This window comes from Chlorocebus sabaeus, chromosome 6 (genome assembly GCF_047675955.1).
Source record: "Chlorocebus sabaeus isolate Y175 chromosome 6, mChlSab1.0.hap1, whole genome shotgun sequence".
Taxonomy (NCBI): Eukaryota; Metazoa; Chordata; class Mammalia; order Primates; family Cercopithecidae; genus Chlorocebus; species Chlorocebus sabaeus.
In genome coordinates, this window is record NC_132909.1 from 43,882,619 (window position 1) to 43,907,446 (window position 24,828).

General features: G+C 50.0%; 1 protein-coding gene across 2 annotated transcripts in view; it reads right to left on the minus strand.

Moving 5' to 3' along the window:
* Window positions 1–24,828, minus strand: part of SLC25A42 (solute carrier family 25 member 42) — a 49,019-nt gene that overhangs the window by 22,817 nt on the left and 1,374 nt on the right. The window contains exon 2 of one of the 2 annotated variants that reach the window (XM_073016780.1): window positions 7,184–7,291. The exons of the other annotated variant lie outside the window; for it this stretch is intronic. The gene's annotated coding sequence lies outside the window, so the exon portion shown is untranslated. The remainder of the gene's footprint in view (window positions 1–7,183; window positions 7,292–24,828) is intronic. 2 annotated transcript variants of the gene reach the window in all.

Sequence of the window (24,828 nt, forward strand, 5' to 3'; positions counted from 1 at the left end):
TGTGTTGGTGGATGCCTGTAATCCCAGCTACTGGGGAGGCTGAGGCAGGAGAATGGCGTGAACCCGGAAGGCAGAGCTTGCAGTGAGCCGAGATTGCGCCACCGCACTCCAGCCTGGGCAACAGAGCGAGACTCCATCTCAAAAAAAAAAAAAAAGATTATTTATATAAAATAGGATCTGCAGGCCAAGGGGGGACAGGACACTAGATTGGCCACTTGTCAAAGTTTGTGCCTAAGAAAGCAATCTTTGGAAAGAGCCCAAGGAAAGCTTAGAAGGCAGACTCTTGCTCTCCCTCCAGGGACCCCCAGTGGAACAGACATTCCTGCTGAAATGCCTTATTCTTCTCAGCTCATTTGTTAAGAGTTTATAGTGGTGTTTTGTTTTGTTTTGTTTTTTGAGACATAGTCTCGCTCTGTCACCCAGGCTGGAGTGCAGTGGTGTGATCTCAGCTCACTGCAAGCTCTGCCTCCCAGGTTCAAGTGATTCTCCTGCCTCGGCCTCACAAGTAGCCGGGATTGCAGGCGTGTGCCGCCATGTGTAGCTAATTTTTGCATTTTTTTGTAAAGACGGGGTTTCACCATGTTGGGCAGGCTGGTCTCAAACTCCTGACCTCAGGTGATCCACCTGCCTAAGCCTCTCAAAGTGCTGGGATTACAGGCATGAGCTACCACACCCGACTGCCTGGAATCTGTTTTTTTTTTAAATTATATATATATATATATATAATTTATTATTAATAATTTTTTTTTGAGATGGAGTCTTGCTCTGTCACCCAGGCTAGAGTGTGCTGCTGTGATCTCAGCTCACTGCAACCTCCACCTCCCAGGTTCAAGCGATTCTCTCCTGCCTCAGCCTCCTGAGTAGCTGGGATTACAGGCACGCATTACCATGCCTGCCTAACTTTTTTGTATTTTTATTAGAGATGGGGATTTATCACGTTGGTCAGGCTGGTCTCAAACTCCTGACCTCGTGATCCACCCTCCTCAGCCTCCCAAAGTGCTGGGATTATAAGCCTGAGGCCCCGCGCCCAGCCCTGGAATCTGTTTTAAAGTTCAACTGCATATTTGTCAAATTCAGAGTGTAAGTTGAGCTCTCTCTAAAGGGTGTCACCACGCTTTGTTTCAGGAAGTACAGAAAGAAGAGGTGCCCGTTTGAATCAAAGTTGAGGATCACTGGCCAGGTGCAGTGGCTCATGCCTATAATCCCACCACTTTGGGCCAAGGTGGGCAGATCAATTGAGGCCAGGAGTTCGAGACCAGCTTGGGCAACATGGCAAAACCCCGTCTCTACTAAAAATACAAAAATTAGTCAAGTGTGGTGGTGCATGCCTTAGTCCCAGCTACTTGGGAGGCCGAGGCAGGAGAATCGCTTGAACCCGGGAGGCAGAGGTTACAGTGAGTCGAGATTGTGCCACTGCACTCCATCCTGGGCATCAGAAAGAAACGCCGTCTCAAAAAGCAAAACAAAAAGAAAAGGCCGGACGCAGTGGCTCACATCTGTAATCCAAGCACTTTGGGAGGCCGAAACAGGGGGATCACAAGGTGAGACATCAAGACCATCTTGGCTAACATGGTGAAACCCCGTCTCTACTAAAAAATACAAAAAAAAAAAAAAAAAAAAATTAGTTGGACGTAGTGGCACATGCCTATAATCCCAGCTACTCAGGAGGGATTGCTTGAACCCAGGAAGCAGAGGTTGTGGTGAGCCGAGATTGTGCCACTGCACTTCAGCCTGGGTGACAGAGCAAGACTTTGTCTCAAAAAAAAGAAAAGAAAAACTTGAAGATCAGATTTATATGCAGGGCTGGGGTGGAGTCTGGAACCTTTCCTTAGAAACTCCTGGTAAGAGGCAGAAGAGGTGCAGGACAATGGCCAGTCCATACATGGCAACAAAACTGTGGCCTAAAACCTGTGCAGTAACCAGCTCTGGAAACCAACTACCAACCTCTGCAGCAATGCTCAGGACCTGGTCAATGATTGCAGCTTCTCTAACATTGGCCCCCACTTCCAACTCAGGACCAACCAGAGAAAGCCAACTGTGCTTCCCTAAGCAATCCTACAGGACATCCCCTGTTAGCTGGCTGCCCCTAGCTTCCCCAGACCGACAGCCTCCTGTGGGCTCACTTGAGCCTGCCCTTTTCCACTCCACAGCTCTCCCTCTCCCCTGCCTGCCTCAGAGCTTTGGCTGACTCCCTTGCAAACTCTGAATAAGCAGCCTGTGCTGCTCTCATTTGGATGGTCTTTGTTCTTCCAAGTAGCTCAGTAAATGGGGGGAGAAGAGACAGCACTTCCTTACAGTTGCATTTCAATTAACAAATGCAGATGGAATGACGGAAATAGAAAACACCATTAGGCAAAGGCCAGTATTAATTGTTGCCATCAAGAACCATGGGGACAGCCGGGCACGGTGGTTCACACCTGTAATCCCAGCACTTTGGGAGGTCGAAATGGGTGGATCATTTGAGGTCAGGAGTTCAAGACCAGCCTGGCCAACATGGTGAAACCCTGTCTCTACTAAAAATATAAAAATCAGCTGGGTGTGGTGGCGTGTGTCTGTAATCCCAGCTACTTGGGAGGCTGAGGCAGGAGAATTGCTTGAACCTGGGAGGTGCAGATTGCTGTGAGCTGAGATCATGCCACTGCACTCCAGCCTAGGTGACAGAGCGAGACTATGTCACAAACACAAAAAAGAGATCCTGACATCTGTAACAATTCAGATTAATTTAGAAGATACATGAATAACCAAATAAGCCAGGCACAGAAAGACGATGCTGCATGATCTCACTTATATGTGGAATTAGAAAAAAAAATCAAATACATAGGAATAGAGTAAAATGGCAGTTACCAGGAGCAGGGGGAAATGGGAAGATTGTAGGTCAAACGGAACAGAATTATAGTTATGCAAGGCAAGTATGCTAGAGATCTAATGGACAGCATGAAGACTATAGTTAATAACACTGTATCAATTACTGATAACCTCACCCCACCCACCGCCCCCCTACACATGGTAACTATATGAGATGATTTTTATATTAGTTTGTAGTTTGTTTGACTGCAGTAATCAATTCACTATATATCAAAGTAAATATATCAGAACATCACATTGTCCAGCCTGGGCAACATGGCAAAACACCATCTCTACAAAAAATACAAAAATTAGCCAGGTGTGGTGGCATGTACCTGTAGTCCCAGCTACTCGGGAGCTTGAGGCAGGAGGATCATCTGAAACCAAGTTGAGGCTGCAGTGAGCTGAGATCGCACCACTGCAGTCCAGCCTCGGTGAGAGAGCAAGACCATGTCTCAAAAAAAATAAAAAATAAAAATAAAACCCCCCAAAACCACACAACATGTTGTACATGTTAAATATAAACAATTTAGGCTGGGCGCGGTGGCTCACGCCTGTACTCCCAGCACTTTGGGAGGCCGAGGCGGGCGGATCACAAGGTCAGGAGATCAAGACCACGGTGAAACCCTGTCTCTACTAAAAATACAAAAAATTAGCTGGGCGTGGTGGCGGGCGCCTGTAGTCCCAGCTACTCAGGAGGCTGAGGCAGGAGAATGGCGTGATCCCGGGAGGCGGAGCTTGCAGTGAGCCGAGATTGCGTCACTGCACTCCAGCCGGGGGGACACAGTGAGACTCCGTCTCAAAAAAAAAAAAAAAAAAATATATATATATATATATATATAAACAATTTTAAAATATTATTTCAAAAAAAATGGACTAGCTTAAAGAAAATAAAACCATGGGCAGATGCTACAATGAGTGGGTGAAAACAGGATGCGAAACAGGGTGTTTGCGTGGCCTCTGAGCATCTTCCCACAAGACACTTAATCATTTCTCTGGACTGGGTGCAGTGGCTCACGCCTGTAATCCCAGCACTTTGGGATGCCAAGGCAGGTGGATCACCTGAGGTCAGGAATTCGAGATCAGCCTGGGCAACATGGTGAAACCCCGTTTCTATTAAAAATACAAAAATTAGCCAGGTGTAGTGGTGCTCACCTGTAGTCCCAGCTACTCAAGAGGCTGAGGCAGGAGAATCGCTTGAACCCGGGAGGCAGAGGTTGCAGTGAGCCATGATCGTGCCACTGTACTCCAGCCTGGGTGACAGAGCAAGACTCCCTCATAAATAAATAAATAAAGTGCTAAAACAAAGAAAGCCTGGAGAAAACCAGCAGCTTCTAGGGCATGCCAAGTCTGGGAAACACATTGGGTGTCTGTGGCTATAGAAGGACTGGCCTGTTGATCTGGCTCCTCTTGGTCCAGGCCCTTCAGGGCACATGGTCCCAAGGGGCACTGTGGAGGGTGCCTCTGATCCAGCGTGGCTACACCCAGGGGCTCAGTGCAGAGGGGCAGCGTACGGCACCGGCAGCCCCGGTTTTCAGGGAACCCATTGTCCTTCTCAGCACAGTGTACATTGACCTTGGCTGGCTCCCTCCCTTCTCTCCTTTTCTGGGAGCAGGGTTTCCGGGGCCATGCTCAGGCAAAGGCCTTCCTTCCTCCAGGGCCTGTTTCTACCTCTGCATGTGGGGGTGAGAATGGGGTGAAGACACAGGCACCCACACAACACAATAGTGGCTACTGGCCGGGTGTAGTGGCTCACACCTGTAATCCTAACACTTTGGGAGGCCGAGGCAGGCCTCACCTGAAGTTGGAGACCAGCTTGGGCAAAATGGCAAAAGCCTGTTTCTACTAAAAATACAAAAATTAGCTGGGCATGTGGTGGGCACCTGTAATCCCAGCTACTTGGGAGGCTGAGGCAGAAGAGCTTGAACCCGGGAAGCGGAGGTTGCAGTGAGCTGAGATCGCGGCACTGCACTCCAGCCTGGGCAACAGAACAAGACTCCTCAAAAACAGAAAAAAAGTGGCTGTGGTTCTGAGATCCCTTTGCCCCTGTGCTTTGGAATCCTCCCAGCCTTAACTGAGGAGTCTCAGTTCAGCTTCACAGCTGGGGAAGCTGAGGCAGTCTGGGTGCTTACCTGAGGCCACAGCCTAGCTAGTGGTGCCTAGCTGGGCTGAAGACAATGGTGACAATCACTGCCGCTAATGACTGGGGGCATCGTGGTTCCTCTTTACCCCTCATGGTGAGGTGCTGTTTCCCTTCTCTGCAGATGAAACTCAGGGAAGTTTGGCCAACTTCAAGGACAGCGGGACTCAGGCCCCAGTGCAGGACCCAAAAGCCACAACTGGGTCCTTCTCCATGGAGTCTGGCCCTAGGCAGCCCACAGCCACCAAGGTAAGTCTCAACCTCATTTCATCAAGCCCTCTAGAGGACCATGCACCCCCTCCTTTTTGTTTGTTTTTTTTTGAGATGGGGTCTTGCTATGTTGCCCAGGCTGGTCTGGAACACCTGGGCTCAAGTAATCCTCCTGCCTTACCTCACCTCCCCAGTAGTTGGGATGTGTGTGAACCACCTTGCCCTGCCCATGTGCCCTTACTCAAGACTTTGCTTAACCTAAAGGAACAGCCAGTTCTGGGGGCGAGGAGGGCAACTTACCCCAGGTGACCCACACCTGGACCTCTTGGGTAAGGTGGGTTCAGCCAGGGCCTCTGTGAAGTGGGTATTCCCCATTCCTTACTCTACTCTTTGGAAGCAGCCCAGTCTGATGGGATGGGGACGGGTTAAGCTCCACCTCCAGGAAGGAGAAGCACCGATGGATAGGACTTGGAATTATTCCACAGGGACGGCTCTCTCTCCTCCCCCATTAATTTTTTCAGTCATTGATTCCTGTCTGTGTGGCCTTGTGGATATTCACTTTGCACTGTCCATTAAACCCAAATGCTCCATTACCCTCTGGGGATGTGATGCTATACATCCACCGCCGTAGGCAAAGAAGCGGGTTTGGGGAGGGAGGGTGGGTGGAGATTTCACTGGATGAAGAGGTTGCACCGAACTCAGGTGGCTGGAGACACTGACCTCTACCTATGGGCCCCAATCCTGACTATGCAGATGTAGAGGGGAGGCGGGGCCTGTGGTGGATGCGGGGTGGGAGATTGTGTGTGCAGCACCCTGGAGGTGCCCGCAGGGGCATGCTGTGGTGGTGGGGTGCGGGCAGGTATGTGCAGGGTCCGGGCATGCTGCGGTGGTGGGGTGTAGGCAGGTGTGTGCAGGGCCCTGGAGGTGCCTGCAGGGGCATGCTGGGGTGGTGGGGTGCGGGCAGGTGTGTGCAGGGCCCAGAGATGCATTTAGAGGCAGTTGGGTCCAGGATGGTGTGTGCAGGGACTGGGAGGTGCATGCTGGGGCAGTGGAGTATGCAGGAGTGAGGTACCCTTTCACTTTTTCTGGGGCTCTCTGCCCCTTGCTCAGGTTGTACCTCTGCTCTGCATCCTCACTGCTCCTGTGACTTCCCTCCACAACACTCGTTCACTGTGCTGGCCTGGCTTGGTGCCTGTGCAGTGAGTGCCAAGGGTTTGCCAATTCACGCCTTCGCCCTTGAGGTAAGAGGAGCCCCAGAAAAGGTTGAATGATGCTGCTGGGCAGGGCGGGGGCAGGAGGCCAGAAAGCCAAGGTTGGAGGTCCTGAAACCCTCTTGTCCTGACATTTGGGATGATTTCCCTGGAAAGGGGAACCTTAAGGACCACCATAATGGGCTGCATTGGGCTCAGTGATGGCACTCAAAGATGTCTGTATCCTAAACCCTAGACACCAAGAATATGTGATCTTACATGACAAAAGGGACTTTTTAGATGTGATGAAGTTAAGGGTCTTGAGATGGGGGAGACTGTCCTGGATTATCTGGATGGCCCCAGTGTAATCACCAGGGTCCCGATGAGCGGGATGCAGGAGAGGCCAGGTGCAGTGGCTCACACCTGGTAATCTCAGCACTTTGGGAGGTGGGAAGATCGCTTGAGGGCCAGATGAGACCAGCCTGGGTAACACAGTGAGACCCCATTTGTACAAGAAATTTAAAAATTAGCTGGGTGTGGCCGAGTGCAGTGGCTCACGCTTACAATACCAGCACTTTGGGAGGCTGAGGCAGGTGGATCACCTGAGGTCAAGAGTTCATGACCAGCCTGGCCAATTGGTGAAACCTCACCTCTACTAAAAATACAAAAAAAAATTAGCTTGGTGTGGTGGCACCAAGTGAGCCGAGATCGCCCCACTACACTCTAGCCTGGGTGACAGAGGGAGACTCCATCTCAACAACAACAACAACAAATATTAGCTGGGCGTGGTGGCACATACCTGTAGGAGGCCAAGATAGGAGGATGGCTTGAGCCCAGGAGTTGGAGGCTGCAGTGAGGTGTGATCACACCACCGAACCCCAGCCTGGGTGACGCAGCAAGACTTTGTCTCGAAAAAAAAAAAAAGAAAAGGCCAAGATCAGTGGCTCATGCCTGTAATTCCAGCATTTTGGGAGGCCAAGGAAGGTGGATCAGTTGAGGTCAGGCATCGAGACCAGCCTGGTCGGCATGGCAAAACCCTGTCTCTTTCAAAAAATACAAAAATTAGCTGGGTGTGGTGGCACATTCCTGTAGCCCCAGCTACTTGGGTGGCTGAGGCATGAGAATTGCCTGAACCCGGGAGATGGAGGTTGCGCCACTGCACTCCAGCCTGGGTGATGGAGCAAGACTCTGTCAGGAAAGGAAAGGAAAAGGAAAAGGACCATAAAGAACCAAGATAGAGGCAGGAGAGTTGGAGGAGATGTGAGTGCGCTCCACTGCTGGCTTTAGAGTTGGAGGGAGAGGTCCCAGGGGATAGAAGCTGGGAAAGGCAAAGACACAGATTCTCTTCTTGAGCCTCCAGAAGAAACCCAGCCCTGCACTCCCAGTTTAGACTCCTGATGTCCAGAACCTAAAGATGACAAACGTGTGGCTTTACGCCTCCACGTCTGTGGTGGTTACGGCAGCAACAGGAAGTGGACACAGGCTGTCACAAGGGAAGAGGACCAACTGGCCTAGTGGCCAGGGGAGTGACAGGAGGTGGACGTCAGGATGACGTCAAATAAGCAGTCACTAGAGCTGCCAGCCCTGGTGGGAGTGGTCCCAGGAGGCTGATCACTCCCATGGCAATGTGTACCCAGACTTGCGACCAGCGACCAGGTGATCAGGTCGACCTCCCTGAGGGGCAGTGTCCAAGGCATGGCAGAGCCACATTCCAGCCACAAAATGCCATGGGGCTAGTGAGGGAGGGAGTGGGTCTCCAGGACAGAGGTCACTCGGCTAAAGGAGCGAAAAGGACAGTGAGAGAGGGAAGCCAGAGGATACCATGGGACCACTCAGGTGACAGCGTGGGGCCTGGATGGTAGGCTTTGGTGGAGGGAGGTGGCAGACGCCTCAGGAGCCTGTCCAGATTCTGCCTGAGACCTGGAGGTGGTGAGGTCATTTCCTGGGACAGGGAGGCTTGGATGGGTTGTGGGAGGAAGCCCTGGTTCCCATGACCCCCACCCTCAGTGGCATTCTCCTCTTTGTCACTATAAGGGACAGGTGGTTTACACCCATCAGCCCCCACCTTGGCTTCCCAAGCCAGAAGAGGTTGTCAGAATTAGTGGTACCACCTGAGTGTCCCATGACACTGCCAGGGACACTATAAGGAAAAAACATGAAATATGCTTCCGTTTATTTAAAAACAGACCGGCCAACTGGCACTGGAAACAGCTTGTTTCCAGGTTCTGTTGTTGGGGTGTCACTTCCTCTTGTCATCACCCCCTGCCAGACTGGTCATACTGGTTGTCCCTGTGGTTCCTTATAGGTCCAGTGCTGGAAAGTCACCCCCGGGGCCACTTGGCAGAAATGTGCCCCAATGACAAGTGTGCGGGGACAGCATTTCTCCCTTCCTCCGTTCCTCCCTTCCTCCCTCCCTCCCTCCTTTCTTCCTTTCTTTTCTTTCTTCTCTCTCTCTCTCTTTTCTTTTCAGGGTCTCGCTCTGTCACCCAGGTAGGAGTGCAATGGCATAATCAGCTCATTGTAACTTCAAACTCCTGGACTCAAGGGATTCCTCAAACTCCTGCCTCAGCTTCCTGAGTAGCTGGGACTACACATGTGCACCACCATGCCTGGTCAATTTCCCTCCCTCCCTCCCTCCTTTTTTTTTTTTTTTTTTTAAATAGGGTCTCTCTCTGTTGCCCAGGCTGGAGTGCAGTAGCGCAATCTCAGGTCACTGCAGCTTTGATCTCCTGGGCTCAAGAGACCCTCCTGCCTTAGCTTCCTGAGTAGCTGGGACCACTGATGTCTACCACCAAGCCCAGCTAATTTTTGTATTTTTCATAGAGACGGGGTTTCACCATGTACCCCAGGGTGGTCTCAAACTAAGCTCATGCAATCTGCTCACCTTGACCTCCCAAAGTGCTGGGATTACAGGCATGCACCACCACGCCCAGCCTTAATTTCTTAATTTTTTTGTAGAGATGAGGTCTTGCTATGTTGCCCAGGCTAGTCTCGAACTCCTGGCCTCAAGTAATCCTCCCACCTCAGCCTCCCAAAGTGTTGGGATTACTGCTGTGAGCCACTGCGCCTGGTTTGGGAGGGACCTCTTTCATCAGCAGAACCCTGAGTCCCTGACCCTGGTCCAAATGAAGGAACAGGATGCTGTCCTTCTGGGTGAGGGCCCTTCCCCTTGCTTCCTTTCTTTTCTGTCTCCTTACTCATAGATCCAATGGGTGGGGGGTGGTGCTGTCCTTATCCCTAAAATGTCACTGCTGGGGCACAAACAGTGACCCTTCGCCCTCAGTCACCTGCTGAGGAAGCATTTCCCTTTGTGAACTTGAAGGCAGGGTCACAGGTTCAAGCCCACTCTGCTCTTCACCAGATGAGGAACCTCAGGCAGGTGTACCAGCTCCCAGGACCTCGGCCTCCTCATCTGAGAGCTGGTCTCACCATCTCACCCCAGCGCTGGCTGGCAAGCCTACACATGCGGAACACGCCTTCTCCTAATGACTCCCAACCTGCCAAGCATCTGGCTAAAACCTGCCAGGTGAGCAAGTGGAGAAACTGGTGTCCTTGTAGGCTGGGAATGTTAGATGGGGCAGCCATTGTGGAAATCAGCCTGGAGGTTCCTTCACAAGTTACACAGGGAGATACCACTGTGGCCCAGCAATTCAACGCCCAGGCACAGAACCAAAGGGTCATCACAAAACTTGTGCACGGGGCTGGTCATGTGGCTCACACCCATAATCCCAGCACTTTGGGAGGCTAAAGCAGGAGGATGCTTGAGGCTAGGAGTTCAAGACCAGCCTGGGCAACATAGTGAGACTCCAACACAATAGAAACAATATCAACAACAATGAAACTTGTACATGAATGCTCCTAGCACTAAGATTCACAACAGCCAAAAAGTGGAAGCAACCCAACTGCTCGTCAACAGATGAATGGACAGACGAAATGTTCACACAACGGAATACTAGTCAGCCATAAAAAGGAATGAAGCACTGATCCATGCTACAACATAGATGAACCTCAAAAACACAATACTGAGTAGAGAAGCCAGACACAAAAGGCCACATAGTGTGAGGTTCCATTGATACGAAATGCCCAGAACAGGCAAATCCATAGAGACAGAAACCAGATGGGTGGTTGCTAGGGGATGGGGGCTGTGGAATGGGGAGTGACTGCTAATGGGGATGGGATTTCCTTTTGGGGATGATTAAAATGTTCTGAAATTGGCCAGGTGTGGTGGCTCACACCTATAATCCCAGCACTTTGGGAGGCCGAAGCAGGCAGATCACTTGAAGTCATGAGTTCAAGACCACCCTGGCTAACATGGTGAGACCTTGTCTCTACTAAAAATACAAAAATTAGCTGGGTGTGATGGTGCGTGCCTGTAATCCCAGCTACTCGGGAGGCTGAGGCAGGATAATCGCTTGAATCTGGGAGGTAGAGGTTGCAGTGAGCCAAGATCATGCCATTGCACTCCAGCCTGGGCGACACAGCAAGACTCTGTCTAAAAAAAATAAATAATAAAAAAAAGTTCTGAAATCAGATGAAGGCAGTGGTTGCACAGCGCTGTGATTGTACTATATACCCCTGAACTGTTCATTTTAAAAGGCTCACAATGAGCCGAGATTGCACCATTGCACTCCAGCCTGGGGGACAAGAGCAAGACTTCATCAAAAAAAAAAAAAAAAAAAAAAAAAAAAAAGGTCACAATGGTAACTTTTAAGTTATGTGCATTTTGACACACGTACAAAAACCTGCCCAGGTTCCCACCGACCCTGGGAGGCCCTTCTCTGCTCTGGCAGGATAACATGGTGGTAGGAGCCTGGGTACACCCTGGGCTGACTCAGGCAATGTTCATGACCTTGGGTCTCCCTTTTCTTACGGATCTTTCCCTTCCTACTGGGTTACTTGGAATCAGATTAGCTGCTGGACATTCGTTTGTCACTCCCTTTGTGTACGTGCACTGCATGCTTGCTGCGTACATGCTCTGCAGAGGCACACCTTCGCGGGCTCAGTCGGTACTGCAAATGACCCACACAGGGATGACCATGTGCACAGTGTCTGTGTGAGAGGAGGGACAGGGGGTGGGGGAAAGGAGTCTGTCCTGGGATCTGGAAGGGAAGGAGTACACCAGGGAGGGAGAACAGCAAGAAGGAAGAACCCAAGGCTGGAGTGAGCTCAGGCTGACCAGGGAAACAAACAGGCTAAGGCTGTGTCAGGCCCGTGCACGTTCATGCTGAATGCAAGTGGGCCTTTGCAGGCTGTGCTTGTAGGAAGACAAAAAGTACCACCACTGCCCAATGCCGGCTGGGTCTCCCGCCTCCAGACCCCTGCTTCTGCCCAGTGCAGCCAAGATTCCTACAAGCCACACCAGCCATAGAGGCCTCTCCCTCCAGTCTCCCCATATACAGCCCTGGGAGCTGTGAAGACCTGCCCAGCAGCATATCATGGCAATGATGAGCACACTCTATGGACACAACCCCAAAGACCACCCACAGGAGAATGGGAACACGGATGTGGTATATCCCATGATGGGACACTGTGTAACACACCAAACTGCTGCTACACATGACAACACAGATGTATCTCACACACACACCAGTGAAGAGGCAGAAGCCAGACACAAAAGGTTGCATACTGAATGATTCTTTTTTTTGAGTCAGAGTCTCACTCTGTTGCCCAGGCTGGAGTGCAATGGTGCGATCTTAGCTCACTGCAACCTCCACCTCCCAGGTTCAAGCGATTCTCGTGCCTCAGCCTCCCGAGTAGCTGGATTACAGGCGTGTATCACCACACCCAGCTAATTTTTTGTATTTAGTAAAGATGGGGTTTCACCATGTTGGCCAGGCTGGTCTCGAACTCCTGGCCTCAGGTGATCTGCCCACCTTGGCCTCCCAAAGTGCTGGGATTACAGGTTGAGCCATTGTGCCCAGCTGCATACTGAATGATTCTGTCTGTGTAACAGTTAAGCTCAGTAAACAAAATGTTTTGTACACATCCAAATGTTGATACCTGCCGCCACACGGATGGACCCTGGGGATGTCATGCTGAGTGAAATGAGTCAGTCACAAAAAGACAAATACTGTACGAATCCACTTCTATGAGGTACCTAGAGTCATCACATTCATAGAGACAGAAAGCAGAATGGTAGGTGCCAGGGGCTGGGAGCGGGGGAACAGAGAGTTACTGTTTAATAGGGACAGTTTCAGTTGTGTAAGATGGAAGAGTTGTGGAGACGGATGGTGATGATGGTTGCACAACAGTGCGAATGTACTTAATGCCACTGAACTGAACAATTAAAAATGTCATTTTTAAGTACTGTGTATTTTACCACATTTTTATTTATTTATTTATTTTTGAGATAGGGTCACGCTCTGCCACCCAGGCTGGAGTGCAGTGGCACGATTGTGGCTCACTGCAGCCTCCAACTCCCTGGCTCAAATGATCCTCCTACCTCAGCCTCCTGAGTAGCTGGGGCTACAGGTGTGGGCCACCATGCCCAGCTAAATTTTAAATTTTTTATAGAGACGGGGTCTTACTATGTTGCCCAGGCTGGTCTTGAACTCCTGAGCTCAAGCCATCCTCCAGCCTCTGCCTCCCAAAGTGCTGGAATTACAGACATGAGCCATTGTGCCCAGACTACCACAATTTTTAAGAAATGTCAGTACGAAACACATCTATGGTGATAAAGATTAGAATACTGGTTACCTCTCAGGGGTATATCAGGGAGGGGGCAGGAAGGAGCCAGCTGCGGGCTTGAAAACTGTCTTGATCTGGTTCCAAGGATGAATATATATGTAAAAATTCACTGAGCTATATATACACTTAGGATTTATGTGCTTTACTCTATATAAGCTATGCCTCAATTTAAAATGTTTAAACAGTGCAAACGAAACACCTCTGCCACACCCGCTTCTAGGCCAATGGACGCCAAGTCTAGGAGTGGGGCAGGCAAGCAATTTGTAATTCCCAGGGGACTTGAATGGATGGGCTTTGTGGGTGGACGTGTTCAGCTTGCTCTTTCCTACTTTCCTCCCACCTGTGGAGAACACCTGTTTTGTTTTGTTTTTTGAGGCGGAGTCTCGCTGTATTGCCCAGGCTGGAGTACAGTAGCATGATCTCGGCTCACAGCAACCTCTGCCTCCTGGGTTCAAGTGATTCTCGTGCCTTAGCCTCTCGGGTAGCTGGGATTACAGGCATACACCACCACATCTGGCCAATTTTTGTATTTGTTTTTAGTAGAGACAGCATTTCGCCATGTTGGGCAGGCTGGTCTCAAACTCCTGACCTCAAGGTATCCATCTGCTTCGGCCTCCCAAAGTGCTGGGATTACAGGTGTGAGCCACGGCGCCTGGCCGAGAATACCTGTTGATGATCTTAGCAGTGACGAAAGCCTGGAGGAGGCACTGAAGCTCTACAGTTGGTCCACACTCACAGTGACTGTCCCTTCTGAGGACAGCATTCTGGGAAACCACTCGCTCTGCTCCCTGTCACTATGGAGGAATTGGGGCTGATCCTCCGCTTGACACCAGGGTGACCCAGGTGACCACAGTCAGGTAATGAGACTTCATACTCCCCTAGGTTCAGCATGCTGCCCCTAAAGACCAAGACCTGGGACTTTTAAGGGAACCATCAGGCCGGAGAAGTACTCTTTCTTCAGGGGAGGGGAAGCCAGTAGGGTGTGAGGTTGGGCAGAGTTGACACAGAGTTAGGGGGCAGAGCAAGGCCAGGAGGCGGAGGAGGATACCTGCAGGCTAGGGTGATCTGGAAGCCAGTGGTGCCAAAAGCACACAGACTTTGCTGTCATGGAGCCCAGGAAGCACCCTTTCCGGTTCAGTCAGCATAGGATGGGTTTCTGTCACCTGCACCTGCCAGAGTCCTGACTCGTATGCTGTGCTGGGGTAGGTACCTCATACTCCCCCAGCACCACACAGTATTTACAACCACAGATGACAGTGTCCTGTGGCTCTAGGAGACCCAGCCTTGCCACATTGACTCTAGGTACTTTTCGTGAGTACCTAGAACGCCAGAGCTTTCTGAACTGGGATTCAGGTGTCCCCACAAGGGTGACAACCAGCGGCCAGGCACGGGGGGCCAGCCCCAAATAAATAATAATAAGTATGTGTATCTTTTCCCATGTTGTTTCTGTTCATGAAGTCTTTCCGTTCATCAAACAAAAAACAAAGCTCAGCGGGGCATGGGGGGATGATGTGGGAAATGACTTACTAAACAGCATTATTCAGGAAACGTGAACCTGGAGCATGGGATCTTCGATAACTCACGATCACACACCAGCTCCGGCACAGAACCTCCAGAGCAATGGGAACACTGGTTCCAAGCAAGCTGGCAGTTGCTTGGGAGAGGGGAGGACAAGCTACTTGTTTTTTTGAGACAGGGTCTCACTCTGTCACCCAGGTTGACATGCAGTGGTAAGATCATAGCTCACTGCAGCCTCCATCTTTTGGGCTCAAGTGATCTTCCCACCTTAGCCTCTGAGTAGTTAGGACTATGAGTGTACACTATCATGACCGGCTAATTTTAAAATTATTTTTAGTAGAGACGGGGTCTTGCTATACTGCCCAGGCTGGTCTCAAACTCCTGGCCTCAAGCAATTGACCTGCCTCTGCCTCCCAAAGTGCTGGGATTACAGGTGTGAGCCACAGCACTGTTAAAGCATCCTATAAGCTCCATGTGCATGGGTTATCCTAATACACACACACTCACACATACACACACACTTGCTCACACATACACTAACACACACACACACGCATACTCACACTCATATGCACTCACACATTCACACATACACACACATACACTCGTTCACACATACACTCACACACACACACGCATACTCAGACTCTCACATGCACTCTTACACACACACACTCATATGCACGTGTGCCTGATTCCCTTGAGCCTGTCTCATAGCTTCCCGACCAGCCATAAGACAGGCCCACCATTTATGCTGTTACCTTGTGGGGACCACCATACAACTGCCAGCTCCACCTCTTGGGACTCAGGAAATGTTTGTACAAACGTTGGGGGGTGGGGACAGTTTCTCTGTGGATGGAGTTTATTATAAGCAGCCGTGAAATGAATCCTGTAATCTCTCAGTAAACGGAAGCCAATTAACATCCTATCTGCCAGTCTTTGATAAAGGCTGTTTTCTTTTCTAGTTAATAGGCATTAACTCTGCCTAAGGGATCCGGGCACATCTTACATAATGGCTGCTCCCTGTTAACCCTGACCCCACAGACTGCCTCACAAATGGGGAGTTTCTTCCTGCTGCATTCGCTCCTGTGTGCCTTTCAGACAATCTTTGGTAACAGCAACCCTTTTGCGGTCTCTGTGGGTTAAACACCCTGAAAGATCCAGGAAATTCTATGATCAATTGCTGTCCTCTGTCCTTGCAGACAGTGCTACCCACATCTGTCACCAAAGGCTGTTAGACATGATCTAAAACAATCCAAGGTATTGAATGGTACTCACATCCCTCCACCAAGAGGGTCTACTTCAGTAACTGACCTCACCTCAAAAGCCCTGTGTTTGGTCAGGCCTGGTGGCCCATGCCTGTAATCCCAGTACTTTGGGAGGCCAAGGTGGGCGGATCACTTGAGGCCACGAGTTCAAGACCAGCCTGGGCAACATGGTAAAACCCTGTCTCTACAAAAATACAAAAATTAGCTGGGCGCAGTGGCTGACGCCGATAATCCCAGCAGTTTGGGAGGCTAAGGCAGGTGGATCATTTAAGGTCGGGAGTTCAAGACTATCCTGGCCAACATGGTGAAACCCCATCTCTACTAAAAATACAAAAATTAGCCAGCATGGTGATGCACACCTGTAATTCCAGCTATTCTGGAGGCGAGGGCAGAAGAATTGCTTGAACCTAGGAGACAGAGGTTGCAGTGAGCCGAGATCATGCCACTGCACTCCAGCCTGGGTGACAGTGAAATACCTCATCTCAAAAAAAAAAAAAAAAAAAAAAAAAAAATCCTATGTTCTTACCACACAGAACCTGGCACAGCAATCCACACTTGGTTGGCCTTCAACAACTATTTGCTGGATAAGTGAATTAATTCCTTGGACATGCCAAGTTTTGCTTTGGCCGCAGTCTCCGATCCCGGCAAATTTCTCTGCATCCTTCAAAGCTCCTAAATGTCGTGGCCTTGCTGCCCCCAGAGTGAACTGCTGTGCCCTGCACTGAGCAGTCTGTAGTTCTCTACTGCACTTGAGGGGCCACTCTCCACTTGCTTCCCCGCAACCAGGCTGGCGGTCCCTGGAAGGTGGGGATCCCTAGAAGGCAAGGGTCTGCATCACACTCAGTGTCCATGCCCAGCAAGGAAGCAGAAACATAACACCTGCAGACAGGTGCTTTTACCTATTGCTGTACCATCCTCCTGCTCTTCAGCCATCCCTCCCACAGCAGCAAGAATACACCCCTTCAACCATTCTCTTCCTCATGGCCACATAGCAGCGTGCACAAGCTCCCTGCCACCCCACACTGTATTGTGGGAAGATGGGGTCTAGCATGTGACACACTGGATGTGTCACTAAACTTCCACATAGGCCACATACAGTGGGTCACAACTGTAATCTCAGCACTTTAGGAGGCCGAGGCAGGAGGACCACTTGAGGCTGGGAGTTCAAGGCTGCAGTGAGCTATGATCCCACCACTGCACTCCAGTCTGGGTGACACAGTGAGGCCCTGTCTCTATAAAATAAACAAATTAGCCAGGTATGGTGGAGCACACTTATAGTCTCAGCTACTCGGGAGGTTGAGGTGGAAGGATCACTTGAACCCAGGAGGTCGAGGCTGCATACACTGTGATCACACCACTGCACTCCAGCCTGGGCAACAGAACAAGATCCTGTCTCTAAAAAAAATTTTCGGCTGAGTGAGGTGGCTTATGCCTGTAATCCCAGCATTTTGGGAGGCCAAGGCAGCAGATCACTTGAGGCCAGGAGTTTGAGACCAGCCTGGCCAACATGGCGAAACCCTGTCTCCACGCCTGGCTAAATACAAAAATTAGCTGGGCGTGGTGGCAGGTGCCTGTAATCTCAGCTACTTAGGAGGTGAGGCACGAGAATCACTTGAGCCCGGGAGACGGAGGCTGCAGTGAGCCAAGATCAGGCCACTGCACTCCAGCCTGGGCAATACAGTGAGACTCTGAAAAAACAAACAAACAACAAATCCAAAGTAAAAAATAAACCTCCCCATTCCTTGATTTCCTCATCTGTCACCATCTTCACAGGATAGTGCCACTCAAGTGGGTGACAAGTGTTGGTAAGTATCGTTCTCCCTAATAAGGAATCAGATGGGGCTGGGGCAAATCCCATTTAATACGGCCATGGCCTACTGAGCATGCTTAAGACATTGACACTTGGCTTCCCCATGATCGGTGATTGAAGTACATATTCGCCAGGCACGGTGGCTCACACCTGTAATCCCAGCCAGCACTTTGGGAGGCTGGGGTGGGAGGACAGTCTGAGCCCAGGAATTGGAGATCAGCCTGGGCAACACAGCAAGATCCCATTTGCCCAATCTCATCACCTGAAGACCCTTATTCATCCTGGGTTGCCCCATGCCAGGCTGAACATCCCCCCACAGGTTAATCTTCCTACAATGTGAAACAAAACTTAGATGACTTGTCCGGCTGCTCGTCAAAGAACATTCCTTTATTTTTATATTTTTAGTTTTTTTTTTTTTTTTTTTTTTTGAGACAGATTCTTGCTTTGTCGCCTAGACTGGAGTGCAGTGGTGCAATCTCGGCTCACTGCAACCTCCGCCTCCCAGGTTCAAGTGATTCTCCTGCCTCAGCCTCCTGAGTAGCTGGGATTACAGGCGCCTGCCACCACAACTGGCTAATTTTTATATTTTTAGTAGAGACAGGTTTCACCATGTTGGCCAGGGTGGTCTCGAACTCCTGACCTCAGGTGATCCACCCACCTTGGCCTCCCAAAGTGCTGGGATTACAGGTGTGAGCCACTGCGCCAGCCCTAATTTTGCTTTCTGCTAGCCCTTGGCTCTGCCATATGGTTAATTCCTCACTAACTTCAGATCTCCCAGAGCTTCCTGAAAATCTCCCTGGCCCCCTGAAGATCAGACCGTAGCACCCTAGCCTCTCCTCAAGACTGACCAATATGGTACTCCAATCACTGAGTGCTGGTCTGATGTGTGTCTGTGCCATCCTTCTGAGACTGGGTATCAACAGGAGATAATCACAGGACCGAGCTCACAGCCCAGAAAGCAAAATTAAGACGTACACACGTGGAGCTGGGCGCGGTGGCTCACACCTCTAATCCCAGCACTTTGGGAGGCTGAGGCAGGAGGATGGCTTGAACCCAGGGGTTTGAGACCAGCCTGGGAAGGATGGAGAGACCCTGTCTCTACAAAAAAATTAAAAGTTAGCCGGGCATGGTGGTGCGTGCCTATAGTCCCAGCTACTTGGGAGGCTGAGGCAGGAGGATCACTTGAGCCCAGGAATTCGAGGTGGCAGTGAGCTGTGGTCTTGCCACTGCACTCCAGCCTGAGCAACAAAGTGAGACCCTGTACTAAAAAAAAAAAAAGACGTTATGCATTCACTAGTCCAGGTCCTTGCTGGCTTAGACCATCTAGATGCCTCCACCTTCCAAGGGAGACAGGTTAGTAAGCGAAGCTGCCAACATGAGCCATCTGGAGGGGCTGAGGTACGTGTCTGACCCCACTGGCCTATTCTTCCTGAAGTAACAGAGGCACCTGAACAAGCATTTCCCTTAATAATGTCCTGTTGGAAATACTGGCTCAGAAAGTATAGGGGTTGAATAACATCCCCCCAAATTCATATCCACCTGGAACCTCAGAACGTGGCCTTCTTTGGAAATAGGGTCTTTGCAGATGCAATCAGCTAAGGATCTTGAGTTCACCCTGAGATTTAGGGTGGGCCCTAAACTCAAGGACTAGTGTCCTTATAAGAAGAGGGGATCAGCCGGGAGTGGCTCACGTCTGTAATCCTAGCACTTTGAGAGGCTGAGTTGGGCGGATCACTTGAGATCAGGAGTTCGAGACCAGCCTGGCCAACATGGTAAAACCCTGTCTCTACTGAAAATACAAAAACTAGCTGGATGTGGTGGTGCACACCTATAATCCTAGCTACTTGGGAGGCTGAAGCAGGAGAATGGCTTGAACCTGGGAGGTGGAGGTTGTAGTGAGCTGAGATTGCACTGCTGTACTCCAGCCTGGGCAACAAGAGTGAAACTCTGTCTAAAAAAATAAAAAAAGGCTGGGTGTGGTGGCTCATGCCTGTAATCCCAGCACTTTGGGAGGCCGAGGCGAGCGGATCACAAGGTCAGGAGATCGAGATCATCCTGGCTAACACGGTGAAACCCCGTCTCTACTAAAAATAATACAAAAAATTAGCCGGGTGTGGTGGCGGGCGCCTGTAGTCCCAGCTATTGGGGAGGCTGAGGCAGGAGAATGGCGTGAACCTGGGAGGCGGAGCTTGCAGTGAGCCGAGAACACGCCACTGCACTCCAGCCTGGGCGACAGAGCAAGACTCAGTCTCAAAAAAAAAAAAAATAAAATAATAATAATAATTAGCTGGATATGGTGGCACGTGCCTGTAACCCCAACTAGTTGGGAGGCTGAGGCAGGAGAATCGCTTGAACCTAGGAGGCAGCGGTTGCAGTGAGCAGAGATCGCACCACTGCACTCCAGCCTGGGCAACAGAGAGAGACCCTGTCTCAAAAAACAAAAAAAAAAAGAAGAGGAGATCCAGGAGTGGTGGCCTGCGCCTATAGTCCCAGCTACTCAGCAGGCTGAGGCAGGAGAATCACTTAAGCCAAAGAGTTAGAGGTTGCAGTGAACTATGATCATATCACTGCATTCCAGTGTGAACGACATAGCAAGACCCCATGTCTAAAAAAAAAAAAAGAAAGAGAGAGGACACAAAGAGACACACAACAGGGAGAAAGCCACGTGAATACAAAGGCAGAAACTGGAGTGATGTAGCCACGAGTCAAGAACTCCAAGGTTTGCCTGGAGAAAGGCCTGGGAAGGTCTCCCTCAGAGCCTCCAGAAGGAACCAGCCCTGTTGACACCTTGATTTTGGACTTCAGGCCTCCACAACTATGACAGGATAATTTCTGTTGTCTGAAGCCCCCCGGTTTGTGGTAATTTATTATGGCAGCCACAGGAAATGAATATGCAGGGATCTGAGGCCAAGTCTCCAAGTGTTGGCCTGTCCCTCAGCTGGTGGCTTGTCCTCAGCCATTTGCCTGCCAGAACTTCACAGGCTGCTGGGCTGGCAGAGAGCTCAGCAGAAAATCTGGCCAGCAGAGAACTTTGTTGAGCCCCTGGAATCCAAGCATTCAGCCCAAGATGGTTGTAGCAAAAGGTGCTCAGTGAAGAAAACAAATGTTGACAAGCATATTTTAAAAATAGCTCTGTGAACAGGGTGGGGCCTCCAGGGGACAACGTTCTACTTCCTGAGCTGAATGCTAATTTCATTATTGGTTAAATCTTCTTTCTTTTCACATACACGTTATATACTTCTTTTTTTTTTTTTTGAGACAGAGCCTCACTGTCACCCGGGCTGGAGTGCAGTGGCACAATCATGACTCACTGCAGCCTCAATCCCCTGGGCTCAAGTGATCCTCCCACCTCAGCCTCCCAAGTAGCTAGGACTATAGGCGCATGCCACCAAGGCCAGCTAATTTATGTATTTATTTATGTGAGACTGAGTCTCGCTCTGTCACCCAGGCTGGAGTGCAGTGGTGCCATCTCAGCTCACTGCAACCTCCGCCTCCAGAGTTCAAGCAATTCTCCTGCCTCAGTCTCCTGAGTAGCTGGGACTACGGGCATGCACCACCACACCTGGCTATTTTTGTTTTTATTTTTTTCTTGAGATGGAGTCTTGCCCTGTCGCCCAGGCTGGAGTGCAGTGGCACGATCTTGGCTCACTGCAACCTCTGCCTCCTGGGTTTAAGCAATTCTCCCTGCCTCAGTCTCCAGAGTAGCTGGGAATACAGGCGCCCACCAACATGCCAGGCTAATTTTTTATTTTTAGTAGAGACGGGGTTTCGCCATGTTGGCCAGGCTGATCTCGAACTCCTGACCTCAAGTGATCTGCGTGCCTCGGCCTCCCAAAGTGCTAGGATGAAAGGCGTGAGCCACCATGCCTGGCCCGACATAATATACTTTTTTTTTTTTGAGACAGTCTCGCTCTGTTGCCCAGGCTAGAGTGCAATGGCATGATCTTGGCTCACTGCAACCTCCACCTCCTGGGTTGAAGCAATTCTCCTGCCTCAGCCTCCTGAGTAACTTGGATTACAGGCACGTGCCACTACGCCTGGCTAATTTTTGTATTCTTTAGCAGAGACAGGGTTTCACCATGTTGGTCATGCTGGTCTTGAACTCCTGACCTCATGATCCACCCGCCTCGGCCTCCCAAAGTGCTGGGATTACCAGTGTGAGCCACCACGTCCAGCCAATATACTCTTTTTTTTTTTTTTTTTTTTTTTTTGAGACGGAGTCTCGCTCTGTCACCCAGGCTGGAGTGCAGTGGCGCAATCTCGGCTCACTGCAAGCTCCGCCTCCCGGGTTCACGCCATTCTCCTGCCTCAGCCTCCCGAGTAGCCGGGACTACAGGCGCCCGCCACTGCGCCCGGCTAATTTTTTTTTTTTTTTTTCTATTTTTTAGTAGAGACGGGGTTTCACCATGGTCTCGATCTCCTGACCTTGTGATCCGCCCGCCTCGGCCTCCCAAAGTGCTGGGATTACAGGCGTGAGCCACCGCGCCCGGCCCAGCCAATATACTCTTTATGAAGACGTATTTCATGTTTAAAATAAAAAATGCAAATGCATTTTTAAAAGCCCTGTCTTGCAAAACCCAAACAAGTGAATGATTCTGATCATCTCAATAATCCCCTCTTAATGTCTAACTGCCAAAATAGAAGAGACAGACAAAAAAAACTGTATGACACGTGGGCAGAGGCCTGACTTCAGTATGACAACACCCTCCATCTGGCACCAGTGGTGAGAAATTGGACAACTGGAGAGAGTCTCGAAACAGCTTCACAGACAGATTTAACATCTGACTCGTCTCAATCTCTCATGATGCCCTCATCTTTCTTTTCCTAGACCCAAGTGGAAAAAAAAAATCAGCAACACTTAAATGGTGGTTCTAGCAATTGTTCTTGTTGAGGTAACTTGAGCCAAAAATCTCAGCACCACCACTGCTCCCTGCTACAGTGACAAGCTTCACAGAGCGGGAACTCAAAAAAAAATTTTTTTTTAAACAGAAAAACAGGGTCTTGCTCTGTTGCCCAGGCTGGAGTGCAATGGCGCAATCATAGCCCACTGCAGCATTGAACTCCTGGGTTCAAGCAGTCCTCCCACCTTAGCCTCCCAACTAGCTGGGGCCATCTGTGCATGCTACCATGCCTGGCTAATTTTTAATTTTTGTTTTATAGAGATGGGGTTTCACTATGTTGCCCGAGCTGGTCTCAAACTCCTGGGCTCAAGCGATCCTCCTGCCTCATCCACCCAAAGTGTTGGGTAGTGTGAACCACTGCGTCCAGCCCCAAATATTTCTTGAACTTTAGTCTGACTGGCAGAGAAACAAGTCTAATGTTTAATCCCTACCCCACAAGCCAGAACACCTAAGAGAGGGGTAGGAAGCATGGAAGTGATGTTCTCTTGTGCTATTTTTTACCTATCGATGGGACAGACCACAAAACTTGATAATAACTGAGCTGGCCGCAGGAGAGGAATCAGGCTTTCCAACTTCACAGTTGAGAGGAGAAGGAGGGACATTAACTATTTACATGAATATGCCCTTTGACTTGGCCCCCCCCCCCTTTTTTTTTTGAGACAGGATCTAACTCTGTCGTCCAGGCTGGAGAGGAATGCAGTGGCAAGATTATAGCTCACTGCAACCTTGAACTCCTCGGTTCAAGCAATCCTCCCACCTCAGCCTCCTGGGTAACTGTGGACTACAGGCACAGCTGGCAAGACAGGGGGGTCTCAAGTGTCTGGGCATGGCTGGAGCCCAAATACGTTCACTGTGTATTTAGTACATGATAATGCATGTGTCTATCCATTGCAGCTCTGTTTGTAAAAGCTAAATATGGGCTGCTGCTTAAACAGCCATCAGTAGGGGAGTGGCCTTAGAATTCCCATATCTGTTCAATGCAAATTTACCAGTGGTTTAAAAGGGCTGGGGGATATATGCCTCCCCCCACCCCTTTCTGCCACCCCAGTCATAGACTACCTCTGGAAGAAAACACAAGAAATTATCAGCAGTAGGTGCATCTGAGGAGGAACGGGGTAGACTGCCTGATTTCTACTACATGCCCTTTTGTACTGTTTGATTTTTTGTTTTTAACTATATAATAGGCCGGGCGTGGTGGCTCACGCCTGTAATCCTAGCAGTTTGGGAGGCCGAGGCGAGTGGATCACTTGGGGTCAGGAGTGCAAGACCAGCCTAGCCAATATGGTGAAACCCCGTTTCTATTAAAAATGCAAAAATGAGCTGGGCGTGGTGGCACATGCCTGTAATCCCAGCTACTCGGGAGGCTGAGGCAGGAGAACTGCATGAACCCAGGAGGCAGAGATTGCCTTGAGACAAGATCACGCCATTGCACTCCAGCCTGCGCGACAGAGGAAGACTCTTTCTCAAAAAAAAAAAAAAAAAAACGCAAAAACTATACACTCAATGATCTTGTCAAAGTTTATACACATGTACATATATAACACACATGAAATATGTGTATATAAAATATGTATATAAACATATGCATATAGGTACTGTGTACAACACACACCCACACACATATACATACATATATACACACACATCCATATATGTTTTAAATGACCCCTATTGAAGTTGGACAGAAAACCCAAATGGCTTCAGTTTCCACAGGAGAAGCTGAAGGTGACATGACCCTCTGGAACATTCTGGCACCGTCTTTGCAGGGAGAGGTGGGAGGGGATAAGAAATGCTCCGCAAGCCTTACAGGAAATGGCACGTTATTGCTTTTCAACAACAAAGCCACTGTCCTCCTTCTATGCTGCATGCTTGCAAATCAGACTCAAGAGAACTAAAAAGTTCCAGAAGAATCATTCCTAGCATCACGCCAGGCTCCCAGGCTCGTTTTGCAGGTTAGCTTTAAACAGCTGAAACAGTAGTTTGCCTCACTCTAAAGAGTGTTTCCTTACTCTGTTTATCGGCTTCAAGGGCCCAAGGAGTGTCTGAGAGGGGTCCCCGGTCTGCAAGGGCTGGGAGCCCCAGGCCCCGGCAACTCCCTCTCCGTCATCCTGCAGGAGGTACCCAAGATGATGACCCCCCCCTCCTCCGGTAGCGTCTCCACCACCAGCCCGCCCCAGGACTCCGAGACACATGCTTGGCAGAGGGGCTGTCCCTTCCAGCTAAGCCTTTCCGGACCGAGTCAAAGTCACGACTCCTGCCA